The sequence below is a fragment of the Amphiura filiformis genome, chromosome 15 (assembly GCF_039555335.1).
Source record: "Amphiura filiformis chromosome 15, Afil_fr2py, whole genome shotgun sequence".
Taxonomy (NCBI): domain Eukaryota; kingdom Metazoa; phylum Echinodermata; class Ophiuroidea; order Amphilepidida; family Amphiuridae; genus Amphiura; species Amphiura filiformis.
This window is the reverse complement of record NC_092642.1, coordinates 36611494-36632493: the sequence shown is the minus strand read 5'-3', so window position 1 is coordinate 36632493 and position 21000 is coordinate 36611494. Positions and strand designations below refer to the sequence as shown.

Below are 21000 nucleotides of genomic sequence, written 5' to 3'. Positions count from 1 at the left end.
GATGAAGTAAATAAGTAACATGTGTACAAATCTACAAAGAACATAGTGATATTTGCTATGAATATACCCTAACTGTAAACTGTTATACTCTGAGAAATACATGTATACGTCTAAAAATCTTGAGAGTCAAAGTCATCATTAAAAAAACAGTTGTGTACATTATTTAACATTTTAAAATTAATGTTTAGCAAATTACCACATAAAAGTATGAGTATAAATTGAGTATGATTTCGATGAAAATTGTTAATTTTAATTAAGTATTGTTGTTGTTGTTGTTGCCGACTTCCTGCAAAGTGTCGTTCGCGTGTTTTCATGTTTTTGGCCGGGGTTTTTGGTATAAATCTTGGTATATGAGTAGGCCTACAGTGGCCTATAAACTTATTTGCAGGCATATTCAAATTAGGTTTTAAATGCCTTTCAGACTCAATTTCATACAGCTGCAAACTGCATGTTTATTTTGGGCAGTTTTTAAATCAATATTTATCATCATCTCTTCAAAAGTATTAACAAAGAAACTATTGAAATTTAAATATGGAAGACAGATATATGCAATCAGATATTAGGAAAAATCATGTGTGTAGTGAATGTTATAAATAATTTTTCAAACCTAAAAAGGCCTGAATAGTCCTTGAAAATTTGGTTCATTTTCAAACAAACAAACAAAAATAACCATAATATTCTGAAGTTGAGTTTGGGCTTGTAAAAGTTGGTGAAGGCCAGGCAAATATGCAGGATTTAGTGGCGGGGGGGGGTGTCAGTATGTCCAAAAAGTGGACCTTTTTTTAAATAAAACTATACTTGGGCAGATATGTGGACCCAAAACCATCTACAAATTGCCCTTTTTGGACCTTCTGAATGTCTATCACCAAAAACCTGAGTGGACCTTTTGTCAATGTTTTTCTCCTACTTTTGGACCTTTTTATTGGTAAAAGGAACAATAAGCAGACCTTGACCTCTGTGGATTTTTTTTGGGGGGGGGGGGGGTTAAGGGAGGGCTGCCGCAGCTCCCCTGTATGGCTTAGCCTTATGCACACCAGGCCCATAGATAAGAATTTCAAATTTTTATTTATGCCCTTTGGAATTTTTAGATACATTGTTTTAACAAAAATTGTTTTCTGTTACCTGTAGCCCATTCATAAAACTTTTTGTTTCAAAATTATACTGTTGATATACGTACGTCTGCAACAAGCAAAATGAAATTAATAACAATAAATGTGTAGATTTATAATATTAGCCTTTTTTTCCAAAATTGCAATATCAATCAAAATTAACCCTCAGTGTTACACAAACACAAAATATTTTTAAATACTTATTTTGTAAACAAAATCTAACTTTGGTTCAGGCCACCAGCAAAAAAACAAATTAACTTGTTTGAATAAGTAGGCTATACTTTGAATGAAAACATATTTTAATGTAAGTCATGACACATCCCATACCCCTATATCTTTGCACACACATAAACAAACAAACATATAAACAAACACCACCACAAACAAACCAACACGGACACCAAGAAACAAACAAGCTAACAAACAATAAATAAATATTATATATAAATATATAGATAAATAAACTAAATAAATATTAAGAATAACAGAGCAAGAATTATAAACAAATAAAATAAATTTGAAATAGGCAAAGGATGTTCTGTAGGCCTACATGTATTTCTAAGCTAGGTTTATAGTGTTCTGAAATCCTTGTAGTTCATCTTGGCATTACAACAATGTTTCAACACAATTTCGTCACAAATATTGCTAATTATTGTGCCCATTGCATTAAATGGATAGATTGATCTAAAATTCAACAAATTTATGGTACCCGACAATCTGCAGCTTTCTCAAACAAATTTGACGGTGTTTTTCTTCAGGTTATTAAAGTGGAAACAATAACCTGATGAAAAACACAGCCAAATTTGACATGTCCTGCGATCAATGTTAAAAAGCTGTAGATTATCGGCCATCGGGTACCATGATTTTTTTCTTTAATTTTAGATTAGAAGTATTTAATTCCCGATTTTTCAGATTAAGGCCTACATATTGTCACATTGTTAAATATTGAATAAAAGTAAACTTAATACATCATAATACTTTAGTTGGACTTAAAGTGGCAATTAAGTCCAATTTTAATATTTGGCCCAAATTTTTTTAATAAGGGCCAAAAACTGTCCTTCTGAAAAATTAAAAAAAACCAGCATGTGCATTGTATTTTACAAGCAAAGGTTTATTTTAAAGTTTTTGCGTAAGTGTAGAGGACTGGGGGATTCACTTTAAAATAATAAAAAAAGTATTTAAAGAAAGATGTTTTGGAGTAAAAAATTTAGTTTAAACTGTAATGAATGACCGACGTTACTTTAAACAATGAAAAAAAAATTGTGATCCATCAAAAAACAAACCTTTTATATCAATTGTACATTTAAACACGGTTCAAAAACTTGTACTTGTGTGCCCTCAAAAAAAGAAAAAAACATGCTGAGTGATTGCTTTCTCCCTTATCCGTATATTTACACTTAGTAATATGTTCATGTTATTTACACATTAATCATATTTACCTTTAAAAGAAAACATAATATTTTATTTAACATATATATTTTGTGGCTAAACAAAAGAATAAGAACAATATATTTGTTTTCAAGGTTTTTTTATAATCATGGTAAAATAGTGCACTTTCTCTTGCTATATAACAAATATTGATTGTTTTCAGGCAAAAAAGTCTACCTTGACTTTATATTTATAATTTATTATTTAAACCAATTAACAAATTAAAAAAATTATCAAGTTATATATATTATTTAAAGCCAGTCAACTTTGTTCAATTCACCCCAAGTGGATCTGATGGGGTAAATAGAACACCAAAGTGATTAATTAGCTAATAAAATAATAATATGCATAATTTCATCATTAAAATCTACTATACCAATATTCAAATATTTAGGAATCAATACCCTTAAATTAGTAACTACTTTATGGTTAGTGACAACCTTTAGCTTTTCTTCCGCTCCAATATCAAGTAAACCCATGAAACAAAACGCAAGGCATGGAGGGGGGGAATAGAACACTCGGTATAATGTTGCCCGATTTTGTTGATTGAGGAAATTCTTAGTATCCATATAATTTCATATACCCCACATCATGTTTTGCCCTCTCTGTGTCCAAAAGCACATACTTAAGCTTTAAGGGCAAAAACTGTCAACAAAAGACATTATTAAAACATCACTTTATTGAACACCATTGCTACCCAGTAAACAAAAAACGTTTTACAGAAAATGTGTAAATGTCGGGTCATATAAAGGGTATAAAACGTTTTAACAACATTCAGAAAACATTTCTGACAACTTAATGCAAAACATTCTAACATAATTTTATTAAGTGTTGACAGAATATTTTGCAAACATGTTGGCCAAATTTACAATAACATTTTGACAACACTTTTAAAATGCATGTTATTGTGGTGGTTTTTTTTTTCATATAAAATGTTTTTCAAATACCGAATCCAAAATGTGTTTATAACATGTTTAAGGGTATACGAGGTATTGTTCGTCGAAGCAGCCAAAAAATAGATTGTCTCGAGACAGCAGGAAAGCACAACAACGCAAAGAATAGACTCCGCATTGCCCCACGATCATGAGGACCATTTAATACACATAAGCTTATTTATAATAATTTCACAATCTCATAGAAATTAAGCCTATATTGAGATAATAACAGATTTCATATCAATTAAACAAATTATATACATTGAGATAATTAATTGCAGCAAGCATTTGGAATTATTGATTATCTTCATATAAATCAATAAACACACGAATTATTGGAAAATGTGTACAAGCCAACCATACAGGCTGGACAAACAAAAGTTGACTTCTGAATCACATTTAACCAATTTCATCTTAAGCAAATCTTAAGCATATCTTAAACAGATACATCTTTGGATCAAACAGAGGATTGGATTGGAAAACAGCATTTTTAACCGCAATTAAATAATTAGAAATCTCCAAAAGAATAAACAATGCCAACACTAGCAAACGAACATTTTGTATTCAGCAAGATCTGGCATCAATGCTTAAACCATTTACTGATATATAATATATTAAATCCACCGTTATTTACAACCAAGTAAATAAAGATACTCCAAATAAGCAACAAAGCATTTATAACCCTGGTATAAAAACGCAGTAGAAAGGGAGAAAAGCATGAAGGCAACCAATAGTCCACTATAAAACGCAGTAGAAAGTGGAGACAATCTACTGACAAGATTCTTCAGGTTTTGAAGAAACTCCACCACCCTCAATAAAAACGCAGTAGAAAGTGGAGACAATCTACTGACGAGATTCTTCAGGTTTTGAAGAAACTCCACCACCCTCTATAAAAACGCAGTAGAAAGTGGAGACAATCTACTTACGAGATTCTTCAGGTTTTGAAGAAACTCCATACAAAGCAATCAATAGCCCAATAAAACCAACAAATACCATAAAACGCAGTAGAAAGTGGAGACAATCTACTGACGAGATTCTTCAGGTTTTGAAGAAACTCCATACAAAGCTTTCAATAGCCCAATAAAACCATTCAATACCATAAAACGCAGTAGAAAGTGGAGACAATCTACTGACGAGATTCTTCAGGTTTTGAAGAAACTCCATTCAAAGCAATCAATAGCCCAATAAAACCAACCAATACCATAAAACACAGTAGAAAGTGGAGACAATCTACTGACGAGATTCTTCAGGATTTGAAGAAACTCCATACAAAGCATTCGATAGCCCAATAAAACCAATCAATACCATAAAACGCAGTAGAAAGTGGAGACAATCTACTGACGAGATTCTTCAGGTTTTGAAGAAACTCCACCACCCTCTATAAAAACGCAGTAGAAAGTGGAGACAATCTACTGACGAGATTCTTCAGGTTTTGAAGAAACTCCATACAAAGCATTCAATAGCCCAATAAAACCAATCAATACCATAAAACGCAGTAGAAAGTGGAGACAATCTACTGACGAGATTCTTCAGGTTTCGAAGAAACTCCCCACCCTCTATAAAAACGCAGTAGAAAGTGGAGACAATCTACTGACGAGATTCTTCAGGTTTTGAAGAAACTCCACCACCCTCTATAAAAACGCAGTAGAAAGTGGAGACAATCTACTGACGAGATTCTTCAGGTTTTGAAGAAACTCCATACAAAGCATTCATTCCCCTTCTATAAAACGCAGTAGAAAGTGAGACAGTCTACTAATGATATTCTTCAAGATTTGAAGAAATTCCATACAAAGCCTCTATTTTTAAGCATAAAGCAGCATAATTGTACATACCATTTTATTGGAGTATCCTTAACCATATTAGTTAAGTGATTCACCCTTCCAGCTTTTGGGAGGGTGGGTGGGATTTTTTGGTCCATCAAGATCGAAGGAACAATTGCAAGTGCATCACTAGGAGAACTATGGACATAACAAAGGAATGAAAAAATAAGACGGGAGACCTGAATGGCTGCACACCACTAAAGTGACAGCTGACTGGACAGAAAAACTGAGCTTGTTGCTATAACAACATAACAACAACCCCTAAATTAAACCTGAATTGACCAGGAGACCAAAAAACTTTAAGTGTACTTGAGAAAGCTCAAGTGGGAATAAGAGGATAAGCCTCTACACCTAGATGCACATGACAGCCTAATGTCCCCTGCTGCTGAGACAATCTAGTTTTTAAAAGATTTGCAACTTTAAAAAACGGAATTTTCATTATCTGAATCAATATATTATTGAAAAATAACACTTTGGTGTTTTGCAAAAGTTCATTCTACAAATCATATACTTTGAAAACTTGCTTAATTTATTGTTCTTAATGAGTTACGTACGTTTTACAAAAGTGTTGTTGTTTCAGCCCTCTTTACAACATAACTCAAGAACCGCATGACCTACAAAAGTGTATCTGTGATATTTGAATTCTTCTACACGCTCGCTACGAATTGAGCAATGTAATTTTTGCTAAAGCTCACTACCATTTGCAAGATGCTGCGAACTACTTTTTGTTTTGGCTGCTTCGACCAACAATACATCGTATACCTAATAATAACGTTTTAAAACATTTTTTGTGTTTGCTGGGAAAGCGATTTGGGAAAACAAATTTATACTATACACTTTAATCAGAGACTCGAGCATGATTATGACTTGGGTTAGTTTATGATTAGGGTATAGTTTAAGGTTAAGGTTGGGTTAGAGTAAGATTTATATCTTGCTTCCCGATAGAAAACGAAAAACCTTTCTATCTTATCTATAGAAAATTGTAACCTTTTTATGTCCAAATTCTTTCTCTTTTCCAAGTTCTACGATACTAGCCGTTGTTAAACGCGCAAGATTTAAACATGATAATAGAACTCTGATTAAACAAATGCGCAAACAGTTCAATGCAATTTTTGCCAAAGCTCACTACCATTCGCAAGATGCTGTGCACTACCAAATCGCATCAGTTGCTAACCTTAATCGTACAGATGTTACTCAAAAAGGGTAGCTAAATTCAGCACCAAGAAAAAAGTAAAATGTTGGGTAAAATTGAACTCAAAAACTCCTCAAAATGTGTTTTCAACACCCTCTCACCCAATGACCCCCTTTTTGTTTTACTGAACTCTCACCCAATGACCCCTTTTTGTTTTCCTGTCACCAAAAGATCCTTTTTTTTCCAAAATTTTGGGAAGTTCCTGATAATATCTCACTTATGACCCCATTTTTTCATGAATTTTCTTTAAATTTTTGTCATATTTTGATAAATTAAAAAAAAATTGTATCAACTTTTATATCATGACCCAAAATTATTCCCAGACTCACTGAATGATCCCCTTTTTTGGTCAGATTTTCCAGTCACACGGAAAGAACCCCCTTTTGGGACCTTCTCACTGAAAGACCCCCCTTTTCATGGCGTTTAGGCTCTCACCGAAAGACCCCTAGTTTTGAACTGCTGTCCGCACATCCTTGTCACTTCCAAAGTCAAATGCACGCCCCCCCGGGTCCGGGGGGTTCTTGGCCTCTTGACTGGTCTTGAATGGTGGTTTCATGTGTGTTCGTCGTAACTGTGAAATACTTGCTTAGGGTGAGAAAACAACCGCATAGTTCTTGTTTTGGGTCATTTTTACACTACTGAAAAATACTTGCTTTGGGTACTTTTTGAAAGTTCTTGTATGCGGGTGATATAGGCCTACATTTTGAAATACAAGTGGCTCACCGGATCCAGACCTGGGCCCAATTTGTAAAATACTTTGCCTGCAGCGCTATGAGCTGATTTTACGTTTGGTGCATTTATCATGAATCTTTTTATCATTATTTATCATTATTATTAGTACTATTAATATTAGTATTATCATTATCATTACTATTATTATTAGTATTATTATTATTATTACTTTTTTGAAATTTTCATTCCAAGCCTCCTACATTTTACAACTATCCTCTCCCAGTATAATATTGACTGGAAGGCGAGTGGGAAATCCCAGTGTCATCTTTGGGTGAGTGTGGTACCGCATTTTAATGATGGGAACTCCAACTCAAAGAGGCATTTTTGTGATGGGAATTTCCATGCAAGAAGATGTGGGATACTACATTTTAATGATGGGAATTCCCACTAAAGAGCCACTTTCATCATGGAATTCCTATGCATTATGCACCTTTCATGATGGGAATTCCCATGCAATATTGAGAAGAGAAGGAGTGGGAAATCCCAGTGTCATCTTTGGTGGGGGTGTGGATAATATCTGGAATAGCCCATTATAGACATGCAAGAATTCTTTGTCGGTCTATAAAAGCACACTGTTTGTCATCAAGGCTCTCAAAATGACATAGAAATGTTAAAATCACAGCAAAAATAATGCAAAGAAAAACATTGCATCGTTCAAATGGATTTTTGATCCGTTACTTTGTAGAGTTAGAGACTTAGTATAATATCCATTAAGTGCATTGTCTCGTATACACCAACTACTTTTAACGGCAAGGAATAAAAGGAGTTGCTTACAGTACACTTCCTTAATCCCGACAAATAACAACTGACAATTCCCCGCGTTATTTTTCAACATCAGAAATACAATATGAAGACACGGATATTGTCACTTGTTGGCACCATAAGTGAATGACAAGTAGGATTCACTAATCGAATACACACTTTCTGAATTACTTCACACTTATGTATTGCTTTATCAATCACATTAGTGTGATACGACTAGGTCAGACAACTTAATTTTATACTAACGATGCTTCAACTCCCTTTCATCACTGCATTCCCTAATAAAACAATAAAACAGGTAATGTTTTCTACTTGGGAGATGTTTTTTTTAATCAGTCTAACGACAAAGTCAAAAGGCAGTAACATATCATATGCTTGAAGAAAATATTTTGAATCAGTCTGCCCTGGAAGCACACGACAGTACAGTTTGTCCACAGAGAAGTACAAACTAAATAGACCTCGGAAACTGAGGGTATGAGAATAATTATTTCAGTGCAATGCTTCTTTGGCGCGCCAATTGCTGCGCGATTTGTACTTGCCGAGCGCACCACGCTCTTTACGCGACGAATCGCGTTCGCGTGTGACGCAAAGCATGGATCCCCGATGCCACAGATTTGGTTTGTACTTCTATGTGGACGTGGACAGACTGTATCTACAGCAGATACTGCCTTTTTTTCTTTGGAGTGCAGGTAATAGATTTTGATACCACCAATGCGGCTGGTTAATTGATGGTGCTCTATGTGCGTGACTTCCTTCGTTAAGAGTTGTTGTCTTTACTTTGCATGTTATAAGGAGGGATTTAACATTGTTTGTTATATTGAAGTAATAACGGGCTGCTTTACTTTTACAAAATTCCAAAATGTTTCCTGACTTGACTATGAGTCTAAGGTCTTTGTTGCAGAGTGCAGAGACTCGACTTACGTGTGATATTTCTCACCATACTCTCGTGGTGGGATGTAATTAGTTCTATAATTACTATCACATAATAGGTTAAAAAGGATGCAATAAATATTTTAGACTGTTTGTTAATTATAGCGGGGAATAACCTAGCCCCAGTTTGCTGACAATGATACCAGACACCTATTAACAAAGCAGTTCATGCATAATTTGACGTAACTAATTCCCCGTTTACCAGTGATTTAGATTTGAGTAAACTTTGCTCAAAAATTGTATGCTTACTGTTTGTTGTAAGTTTCTGCTTTCGCATTTGTTGCTTAGAGATTTAAAAATAATCTAAACAAAACAAGAAGACAAAAACTAAATTAAAACACACATAATAATACGAATACAACAATGAGAGAGTGGGGGTAAATAACAGCGGCTTAGATAACAACAATGCCAACAGCAACAAAACACAATTCGTCGGCTGTATTCCATAGTGGCGTATAGTGATTCTTGGTCATTTTTTTGAAAATTGGCACATATGTTTTTAATGATGTTCTCTTTCAAGTCTCACCAGTCATAATTAGCTAATTAATCAGTAATTAATTAATTAAATATGGCGTATAGTTACAAAGTGACATTTTTTGTATTCCATAGTGGCGTATCGACCATGCGCCACTTTTTATACACATTTTATAATTATGAAATATCGGCAAAAATGAAAAACATTGTATGTCATAGTGGCGTACACGTATCGGACCTATACGCCACTATGGAATACGAACGACGAAAAGTAACGCCATAGGGATTACACGGCGACCGAGGTGGCATACGGTTAACGTTAGGTTAGGGTATTGCGTTTTGTTTGTTTTCCATAGTGACGTATAGTTTTATTTTTAGTTTGCCAGCAATAGTATGTATTTATTTCTTTTGAAAAAATAAATAACAATAAAATCTATTTAGTTTACTACAGAAATTTCACATCATTTACAAAATATAATGAATGTCTGATTTACACAACTCGATTTTAAATTGGCATTTCTTCAAACCCGATTTTGTTGTTTATTCGCGGCGCCCACTATACGCCACTATGGAATACAAACGACGAATTAAAGAAGAAACTAAATGTTTAATATTACCTGTTTTAACTTATTTTGAAGTATCTTAAAGAGGCGTGGTCAAATATATCGTGTTTTATTTTCCTAAAGTGAGGCCTATCATGAAAACAATATGTTTCTCAATTTGGAGTTGTATTGGTCCAGCGGTTTTCCTTTGAGTAGCAAAAACAGGTGTGAAATATTGCCCCATAGGATAGTAAAAACACTTCCGGCGTGGTTACCACGAATCACTATGTTTTTATTCACACCGTTTAAACGGGGTTTATATTTCGATGGGATAATGAGAATAATATGAGCTTTCTTCTGATTCCAAAATCTTAATTTTCATGAAAATATATGGGGGATGAAGTCAAATTTTAGTTCCAGTATTAGATTTAATTTACAAAATAATGTTTGAACTAGTGGATGAATAATCTACACCAAGATATAATGTTGGTACATTAATAGAATGACATTGAACAATGTTCAATGAACATACAAAACCTCATACTCCAAAATTCAAGGTCACGTGGTTATCAAATGAATGTTATCGAAGTATCGAACTATGTCATTGGCAGTGATACTATTTTAGTCTCACTTCTTTCTGATTCTTTAATATGCATTTTACCCTTCAGTCATATTTTTCAATAACATTCAAACCATTGTTCTCATGTAACTCAAATATCCCCGGTCATACCTTGTCTTGACGTGAATTGGAATCGAGACCTTATATAAACATTTAGCTTTGTTAAGCATATCAGATTGGAGTTATATTGCGTATCACTCTATTAATGTTATATTAATGTTGAACACTCAGGAATGTTATTCAATCATGTATTGACGCGTGGACGTATTCCGGATATTACCTTTGCTCGGCGTGGAAACAGATATGAAGTTTATCAAATGAATTATTATTATTGTTATTGTCATGAAATGATTGCATTTCCAATTATAAGTAAACTAAACTAATCGTATCAATTAGAATATTTCTTGATTATTATCCTAATGTTATGTTATACATAATTATTATATAATGCGATTTAGCACATAATTATGCGATTTAGTATTGTACTTACTCATTCAATCCTATTCAATCATATTTACAGGGTGTCCCAAAATGAAGTACACTGCCTTACTTTTACGATCTAAAGTTATAGCAAGGATAGATCTTGGATGGAAACTGTCACAAGAATGTGTGTAAATCATTTTGGGACACCCTGTATATGTACTAATGCCATGAATTATTTTCTTTTGATGTACGTATTGTAAATGAAAAGAATCCTTATTTTAATATGGATCGGTTTTTCCATCGAGTTTGTTTCCTTTCATTGTTATTGGTTCGTTTATTTCTTGAGCTCGAAAATGACTTTTTAAATTTGTATTACCTTGTGATCATCTATTTATTATTTCGGTAGTTTCATATTAGGGTAATTTTGAACTTATTCTGAAGTTAATAAGTGCAAGTAACCATGCTAACAGTTTATGTAACGTTAAGGTAACGCAAATGGATATATTGAAACAATTGCAATTGAATACCACCTACAGCTTAAATATAACTAACAAAACAGTCATGTTTTATTTTATATCCTTTGCCCTATATCTTAGAACACTTAACCAATAAAAATATAAATCAACATCTCGAGGGTTGAGAGCCAGAAAGCTTCAACTCACAATAACCTGTTCCCACAAAATGAGCATAAAGTCGGCAGGATATTTGAGGATACAGTCCTCAAATCATGACAAAAATATTAATAGAAAACAAGACATTGTGGAGGAAATATTGATATTTGAAGACCAAAGCAAAGAGCCAACTTTATGCTCATTTTGTGAGAGCTGGTCTGAACCCCCGATATCATTTTTATAAAAACAAATTAATCAAGAATGCGGAAACATTACTCGCTGACGTAAATTTACAATGATATCACTTTAAGACAGAGCACTGCTCTATTTATGAATAATGTAACAGCATAAATTGCTCCAGAACTCCTCTTTTTAGCATCTTCTTATCTTTATCTTGACTTATATACCGACAATGTATGAAAGTATAATATCACAAAGTACTACCTATTTTTGTGTAATTCTTTAACTGTTCGCCATAGACATTAATTCATAACGAGTAACAAGAGTGCACTTAAAGTTCTCTATCACTGTCAATCGCGTAAATATTTTATTTTCAGAACACCATACAGTTGATCAAATTAAGTCATAATAAGTTGTACAGCAAAATTTTCATATTTACATTGCGTCAAAGTGATAAGATTTAAAGCTGTTACATTGAGCAATTTCCTACAAACTACTGTTTAATTGGGTTATGCTAATTACAAATTCCCGGCTGAACTTGATAATGTGTTTTGTAACACTTTTATTTCATCAGTGGCTCGTTGGTCTAGGGGCATGATTCTCGCTTTGGGTGCGAGAGGTCCCGGGTTCAATTCCCGGACGAGCCCGTCTTATTTTTTTTATTTTTCATTTAATTTAGAATTTATGAAATTTTTGTTATTATTTCTATTTATTCCTGTAATCGACGCATTTTTTTTATTTTTTCCTTTGCCCTATATCTTAGAATACTTAGCCAATAAAAATATAAATCATCATAATTCGAGGGTTGAGAAAGCCTCAACTCACAATCATATGCTTTCCACAAAATGAGCATAAAGTCGGCAGGGCACTATAGAAGATACAGTCCATAAATCATGACGACATTCGGCAGAAAAAAGACATTGTGGAGGAAATATTGGTTTTTGAGGCCAACTTTATGCTCATTTTGTGAAAGTTGGTCATAGTGAATTACGGCTTTCTGGTTCTGAACCTTCGATATCATTTTATAAAAACATTTTAAGCAACGCTAATCAAGACTAGAGAAACATTACCCGCTGACGTAAGTTTAAACTGATATCACTTTAAGACAGAGCACTGTTCTATGTACGAATAATGTAACAGCATAAATTGCTCCAGAACTCCTCTTTTTACCATCTTCTTATCTTTATCTTGACTTATATACCGACAATGTATGAAAGTATAATATCACAAAGTACTACCTATGCCAATGTTTTATTTTGTGTAATTCTTAAACTGTTCGCCATAGACATTTATTCACAACGAGTAACAAGAGTGCACTCAAAACCCTCTATCGCGTAAAGATGTTGTTTTCAGACCACCATACAGATAAAATTAAGTCACAAAAAGTTGTATACAGCAAAATCCATACAATTTTTGTGAAAACGTATTGTTGAATAAGTACTTAAGTACTATAAGTATCCTAAAGTCTGCACAAAAAGTAACGCAGCTGTTATAAATACGCCTATAGCTTTAGAACCATTAATTGTTTTCAAAATATTTCAACAAAAAATGAGGATGATTTATTTACCCGCATTTTGATACCCAATTTGTCCAATTTTGTTCAATATTAACAATACAGCAGTGTTTTGAAAGAAAAGTTTAAAAGTTGCAGCTATTTGTATTGATTTGAAGTAAGCGCGAAGATAATGGCGGGCTTTACGTGCCACAGTGATGGCATAATAACCATTGATCGCTGTAAACTGCAACTTTTAAATTCGGGTATTTTTCATTAAAAGCACTACTGTGTTGTTAATATTGAACATAACTGCAACTTTTAAATTGGAGTATTTTTCTTTCAAAACACTGCTGTATTGTTAATATTGAACAAAATTGGACAAATGGGGTATCAAAATACGCGTAAATAAATCATCCTTCTCTCTATGTTAAAATATTGAGAAAATAATTATTAGTTCTGAAGCAATAGGCGTATTTATAACAGCTGTGTTACTTTTTGTGCAGACTTTATATACACGCGCGGAACCATTAACCTTTAAATAAATCCGTGTAGACTTTCAGGCCATAAAGTTAAATGAACTAAGTTAGGAACCATTACAATGAAGCCAACCACCAGCATTTTTAAACAAAACTATCTAAATTTAGTAAGTTCATCAAATATTCATGGTTAAAAAACGTAAACATATTTCATGTATAGTTACTTTTATCGTAGTTGAATAAATTGCTTCTGGTGGTAATTTTCTTTTCCTTTGAAGAGGCATGTAATTTTAGCAAAATTAATGAAAAAGGAGAGGAAGAAAGTAGAGACTCAAGTTTTTAATGTAAAAATAAAACAAACAAGAACATGAGACTCGTTAGCTTGAACAAATTTTTATTATTGGTGTATCTAAACAAATAACAAGGTTTGAAATGACTTGTTTTTCCTACTGGTGATGTGTAATGTGATGTCGGTCAAGTCAACACATTTTCTGTGAGATTTAGATGCCAAGTTTCCGATGGTATGCAAAAACTTTTTACGAGGAAGGTGCGATGATGGCTTATAGCAGAATTAGCGCTATTATGCTAAAAATGCTATTAGCATTTAATTAGTATGCTATCTCTATGCATTATAGTGCTAATAGCAACGCTAATGAAAAATCCGTTAAAACTGCTATTACCAAACCACTTTTAGCGTTTTAGCAGTTATTAGTGCCTCATTTGCAAATATGTCAATAGCGCTAATAGCAATTAATAGCACGTCATATGCAATTGTGCTAAATCTAAAAAGTTTGTAAGTCTACGGAAAGCGTGATATTAGCGCTAATAGCGCTGTTAGCGCTAATAGCAATTAATAGCACGTCATATGCAATTGTGCTAAATCTAAAAAGATTCTAAGTCTAGAGACAGCGTGCTATTAGCGCTAATAGCGCTATTAGCGCTAATAGCAAATAATAGCACGTCATATGCTATTGTGCTAAATGTAAAAAGATTCTAAGTCTAGAGACAGGTGTTCTATTAGCGCTAATAGCGCTATTAGCGCTAATAGCAATTAATAGCACGTCATATGCAATTGTGCTAAATCTAAAAATATTCTAAGTCTAGGGACAGCGTGCTATTAGCGCTAATAGCGCTATTAGCGCTAATAGCAAATAATAGCACGTCATATGCAATTGTGCTAAATCTAAAAATATTCTAAGTCTAGAGACAGCGTGCTATTAGCGCTAATAGCGCTATTAGCGCTAATAGCAAATAATAGCACGTCATATGCAATTGTGCTAAATCTAAAAAGATTCTAAGTCTAGAGACAGCGTGCTATTAGCGCTAATAGCGCTATTAGCGCTAATAGCAAATAATAGCAAGTCATATGCAATTGTGCTAAATCTAAAAAGATTCTAAGTCTAGAGACAACGTGCTATTAGCGCTAATAGCGCTATTAGCGCTAATAGCAAATAATAGCACGTCATATGCAATTGTGCTAAATCTAAAAAGATTCTAAGTCTAGGGAAAGCGTGCTATTAGCGCTAATAGCGCTATTAGCGCTAATAGCAATTAATAGCACATCATATGCAATTGTGCTAAATCTAAAAATATTCTAAGTCTAGAGACAGCGTGCTATTAGCGCTAATAGCGCTATTAGCGCTAATAGCAAATAATAGCACGTCATATGCAATTGTGCTAAATGTAAAAAGTCTAGAGACAGCTTGGGGAGAGCGTGGCGCAATGGTTAGGGTACTTGCCTTTAGTGCATGAGGTCCCGGGTTCAATTCCCGGCGGTGGCGATTTGCTGAGATATTGACTTGGAAAAAAGTCTGAAATTAATTGGCAACATCTGTAGATTAAATTCAGACTTCCGCTCTCCCCATGGTTCATTTAGAATTGGGTAAATGAATCATGAAAGTACTCCGTCCTTCGGAGGGGACGTTAAGCCGTCGGTCCCGTGTGCAGAGAGCCATACCTGTACATGTATTTCGCAGCCAGTTTCGAAAAGAGTAGGGTGTTAACCCCTGACTGTTCCCAACCCGTCCCGGTGTTTAAATGGACCCCAATGGAAATGAGCTTCAATAGAGGCTTTCTTGGGTTATCCAGGGTTGTCAAAATCCGAACAAATCAAATCAAATTGCTATTAGCGCTAATAGCAAATAATAGCACGTCATATGCAATTGTGCTAAATCTAAAAAGATTCTAAGTCTAGGGAAAGCGTGCTGTTAGCGCTATTAGCGCTAATAGCAATTAATAGCTCGTCATATGCAATTTTGCTAAATCTAAAAATATTCTAAGTCTAGAGACAGCGTGCTATTAGCGCTATTGCAAATAATAGCACGTCATATGCAATTGTGCTCAATCTAAAAAGATTCTAAGTCTGGAGACAGCGTGCTATTAGCGCTAATAGCGCTATTAGCGCTAATAGCAAATAATAGCACGTCATATGTAATTGTGCTAAATCTAAAAAGATTCTAAGTCTAGGGAAAGCGTGCTATTAGCGCTAATAGCGCTATTAGCGCTAATAGCAATTAATAGCACGTCATATGCAATTGTGCTAAATCTAAAAATATTCTAAGTCTAGAGACAGCGTGCTATTAGCGCTAATAGCGCCATTAGCGCTAATAGCAAATAAAGCTAATAGCGCTATTAGCGCTAATAGCAATTAATAGCACGTCATATGCAATTGTGCTGAATCCAAAAAGATTCTTAGTCTAGGAACAGTGTGCTAATAGCGCTAATAGCAATTAATAGCTTTATATTTATATTGGAACTCACTTGGAGTTTTAAGTTGTCGTATGGAGTCACCGGCCTGGGCCTGCCGGCCCTGCGGCCTTGATGTTTGTTGCTGATGGTGGGGACAGCGGTCACACTAGGTTTCTTGCCCTGCGGGGCCCTTTTATATTTGAACTCACTTGGAGTGTTTAGTTGTCGTATGGGAGTCTCCGGCCTCGGTCCTGCCGGCCCTGCGGCCTTGATGTTTTTTGTTGATGGTGGGGACAGAGGACTCACTAGCTTTCTTGCCCTGCGGGGCCCTTTAATATTGGAACTCACTTGGAGTGTTTAGTTGTCGTATGGGAGTCACCAGCCTCGGGCCTGCCGGCTCTGCGGCCTTGATGTTTGTTGTTGATGGTGGGGACAGCGGTCACACTAGCTTTGTTGCCTGCGGGGCCCTTTTTCCCTGCACGCGCTCTTGGAGTGTTTAGAGGTCGTATGGGAGTCACCGGCCTCGGGCCTGCCGGCCCTGCGGCCTTGATGTTTGTTGCTGATGGCGGGGACAGCGGTCATACTAAGTTTCTTGCCCTGCGGGGCCCTATTATATTTTAACTCACTTGGAGTGTTTAGTTGTCGTATGGGAGTCTCCGGCCTCGGTCCTGCCGGCCCTGCGGCCTTGATGTTTTTTGTTGATGGTGGGGACAGAGGACTCACTAGCTTTCTTGCCCTGCGGGGCCCTTTAATATTGGAACTCACTTGGAGTGTTTAGTTGTCGTATGGGGAGTCACCAGCCTCGGGCCTGCCTGGCTCTGCGGCCTTGATGTTTGTTGTTGTTTGCGGAATCAGCCGGCGCCCTCCGTGTCTTGCCCTCCGGCCCCCCTCTACGCTCGACCGCACTCGGAGAGTTCAGTTGACGGATGGAGTCACCGGCCTCGGGCCTGCCGGCCCTGCGGCCTTGATGTTTGTTGCTGATGGCGGGGACAGCGGTCATACTAAGTTTCTTGCCCTGCGGGGCCCTATTATATTTGAACTCACTTGGAGTGTTTAGTTGTCGTATGGGAGTCTCCGGCCTCGGCCCTGCAGGACCTGCGGCCTTAATATTTTTGTTGATGGTGGGGACAGCGGTCACACTAGCTTTCTTTTCCCTGCGGGGCCCTTTTATATTGGAACTCACTTGGAGTGTTTAGTTGTAGTATGGGAGTCACCAGCCTCGGGCCTGCCGGCCCTGCGGCCTTGATGTTTTTTGTTGATGTTGGGGACAGCGGTCACACTAAATTTCTTGCCCTGTGGGGCCCTTTTATATTGGAACTCATTTGGAGTGTTTAGTTGTCGTATGGGAGTCACCGGCCTCGGGCCTGCCGGCTCTGCGGCCTTGATGTTTGTTGTTGATGGTGAGGACAGCGGTCACACTACCTTTGTTGCCCTGCGGGGCACTTTTATATTGGAACTCACTTGGAGTGTTTAGTTGTCGTATGAGAGTCACCGGCCTCGGGCCTGCCGGCCCTGCGGCCTTGATGTTTGTTGCTGATGGCGGAGACAGCGGTCATACTAAGTTTCCTGCCCTGCGGGGCCCTTTTATATTTGAAGTCACTGCCGAGCTTGGTTGCCGTATGTGAGTCTCCGGCCTCGGGCCTGCCGGTCCTGCGGCCTTGATGTTTTTTGTTGATGGTGGGGACAGCGGTCACACTAGCTTTGTTGCCCTGCGGGGCCCTTTTATATTGGAACTCCCTTGGAGTGTTTAGTTGTCGTATGGGAGTCACCGGCCTCGGGCCTGCCGGCCCTGCGGCCTTGATGTTTTTTGTTGATGTTGGGGACAGCGGTCACACTAAATTTCTTGCCCTGTGGGGCCCTTTTATATTGGAACTCACTTGGAGTGTTTAGTTGTCGTATGGGAGTCACCGGCCTCGGGCCTGCCGGCTCTGCGGCCTTGATGTTTGTTGCTGATGGCGGGGACAGCGGTCATACTAAGTTTCCTGCCCTGCGGGGCCCTGTTATATTTGAAGTCACTTGGAGTATTTAGTTGTCGTATGGGAGTCTCCGGCCTCAGGCCTGCCGGCCCTGCGGCCTTGATGTTTTTTGTTGATGGTGGGGACAGGGGTCACACTAGCTTTGTTGCCCTGCGGGGCCCTTTTATATTGCGAACTCACTTGGAGTGTTTAGTTGTCGTATGGGAGTCACCGGCCTCGGGCCTGCCGGCCCTGCGGCCTTGATGTTTGTTGCTGATGGTGGGGACAGTGGTCATACTAAGTTTCTTGACCTGCGGGGCCTTATTATATTTGAACTCACTTGGAGTGTTTAGTTGTCGTATGGGAGTCTCCGGCCTCGGCCCTGCCGGACCTGCGGCCCTAATATTTTTGTTGATGGTGGGGACAGCGGTCAAACTAGCTTTTTGATTTGCGGGGCCCTTTTATATTGGAACTCACTTGGAGTGTTTAGTTGTCGTATGGGGAGTCACCGGCCTCAGGCCTGCCGGCTCTGCGGCCTTGATGTTTGTTGTTGATGGTGGGGACAGCGGTCACACTAGCTTTGTGGCCCGGCGGGGCCCTTTTATATTGGAACTCACTTGGAGTGTTTAGTTGTCGTATGGGAGTCACCGGCCTCGGGCCTGCCGGCCCTGCGGCCTTGATGTTTGTTGCTGATGGCGGGGACAGCGGTCATACTAAGTTTCTTGCCCTGCGGGGCCCTTTTATATTGGAACTCACATGGAGTGTTTAGTTGTAGTATGGGAGTCACCAGCCTCGGGCCTGCCGGCCCTGCGGCCTTGATGTTTTTTGTTGATGTTGGGGACAGCGGTCACACTAAATTTCTTGCCCTGTGGGGCCCTTTTATATTGGAACTCATTTGGGGTGTTTAGTTGTCGTATGGCTCTGCGGCCTTGATGTTTGTTGTTGATGGTGGGGACAGCGGTCACACTACCTTTGTTGATTTGCGGGGCACTTTTATATTGGAACTCACTTGGAGTGTTTAGTTGTCGTATGGAGTCACCGGCCTCAGGCCTGCCGGCCCTGCGGCCTTGATGTTTGTTGCTGATGGCGGGGACAGCGGTCATACTAAGTTTCCTGCCCTGCGGGGCCCTTTTATATTTGAAGTCACTTGGAGTATTTAGTTGTCGTATGCGAGTCTCCGGCCTCGGGCCTGCCGGTCCTGCGGCCTTGATGTTTTTTGTTGATGGTGGGGACAGGGGTCACACTAGCTTTGTTGCCCTGCGGGGCCCTTTTATATTGGAACTCACTTGGAGTGTTTAGTTGTCGTATGGGAGTCACCAGCCTCGGGCCTGCCGGCCCTGCGGCCATGATGTTTTTTGTTGATGTTGGGGACAGCGGTCACACTAAATTTCTTGCCCTGTGGGGCCCTTTTATATTGGAACTCATTTGGAGTGTTTAGTTGTCGTATGGGAGTCACCGGCCTTGGGCCTGCCGGCTCTGCGGCCTTGATGTTTGTTGCTGATGGCGGGGACAGCGGTCATACTAAGTTTCTTGCCCTGCGGGGCCCTTTTATATTTGAAGTCACTTGGAGTGTTTAGTTGTCGTATGGGAGTCTCCGGCCTCGGGCCTGCCGGTCCTGCGGCCTTGATGTTTTTTGTTGATGGTGGGGACAGCGGTCACACTAGCTTTGTTGCCCTGCGGGGCCCTTTTTATATTGGAACTCACTTGGAGGGAATGTGTGTTGATCTCGGTGGGCGCCGTACCATTCAAAAAAGCGGCCTTGATGTTTGTTGCTGATGGTGGGGACAGTGGTCATACTAAGTTTCTTGCCCTGCGGGGCCTTATTATATTTGAACTCACTTGGAGTGTTTAGTTGTCGTATGGGAGTCTCCGGCCTCGGCCCTGCCGGACCTGCGGCCTTAATATTTTTGTTGATGGTGGGGACAGCGGTCACACTAGCTTTCTTGCCCTGCGGGGCCCTTTTATATTGGAACTCACTTGGAGTGTTTAGTTGTCGTATGGGAGTCACCGGCCTCTGGCCTGCCGGCCCTGCGGCCTTGATGTTTGTTGCTGATGGCGGGGACAGCGGTCATACTAAGTTTCTTTCCCTGCGGGGCCCTTTTATATTGGAACTCACTTGGAGTGTTTAGTTGTAGTATGGGAGTCACCAGCCTCGGGCCTGCCGGCCCTGCGGCCTTGATGTTTTTTGTTGATGTTGGGGACAGCGGTCACACTAAATTTCTTGCCCTGTGGGGCCCTTTTATATTGGAACTCATTTGGGGTGTTTAGTTGTCGTATGGCTCTGCGGCCTTGATGTTTGTTGTTGATGGTGGGGACAGCGGTCACACTACCTTTGTTGCCCCACGGGGCGATCGGATATGGGACCTCACGGGGAGGGGTGAGGAGCCGGATGGGAGCCGCCGGCTTCGGGCAAGCCGGCCCTGCGGCCTTGATGTTTGTTGCTGATGGCGGGGACAGCGGTCATACTAAGTTTCCTGCCCTGCGGGGCCCTTTTATATTTGAAGTCACTTGGAGTATTTAGTTGTCGTATGGGAGTCTCCGGCCTCGGCCTGCCGGTCCTGCGGCCTTGATGTTTTTTGTTGATGGTGGGGACAGGGGTCACACTAGCTTTGTTGCCCTGCGGGGCCCT

The 21000-nt window shown here is 38.5% G+C and overlaps 1 protein-coding gene and 1 non-coding gene across 3 annotated transcripts in view; one reads left to right on the top strand and one right to left on the bottom strand.

Moving 5' to 3' along the window:
- Positions 1-21000, bottom strand: part of LOC140171575 (neuronal acetylcholine receptor subunit alpha-3-like) — a 363639-nt gene that overhangs the window by 232775 nt on the left and 109864 nt on the right. The window lies entirely within an intron of this gene.
- Trnap-ugg (transfer RNA proline (anticodon UGG)) lies at positions 12333-12404 on the top strand. The gene has a single exon. It is a non-coding gene; the product is annotated as a tRNA-Pro (tRNA).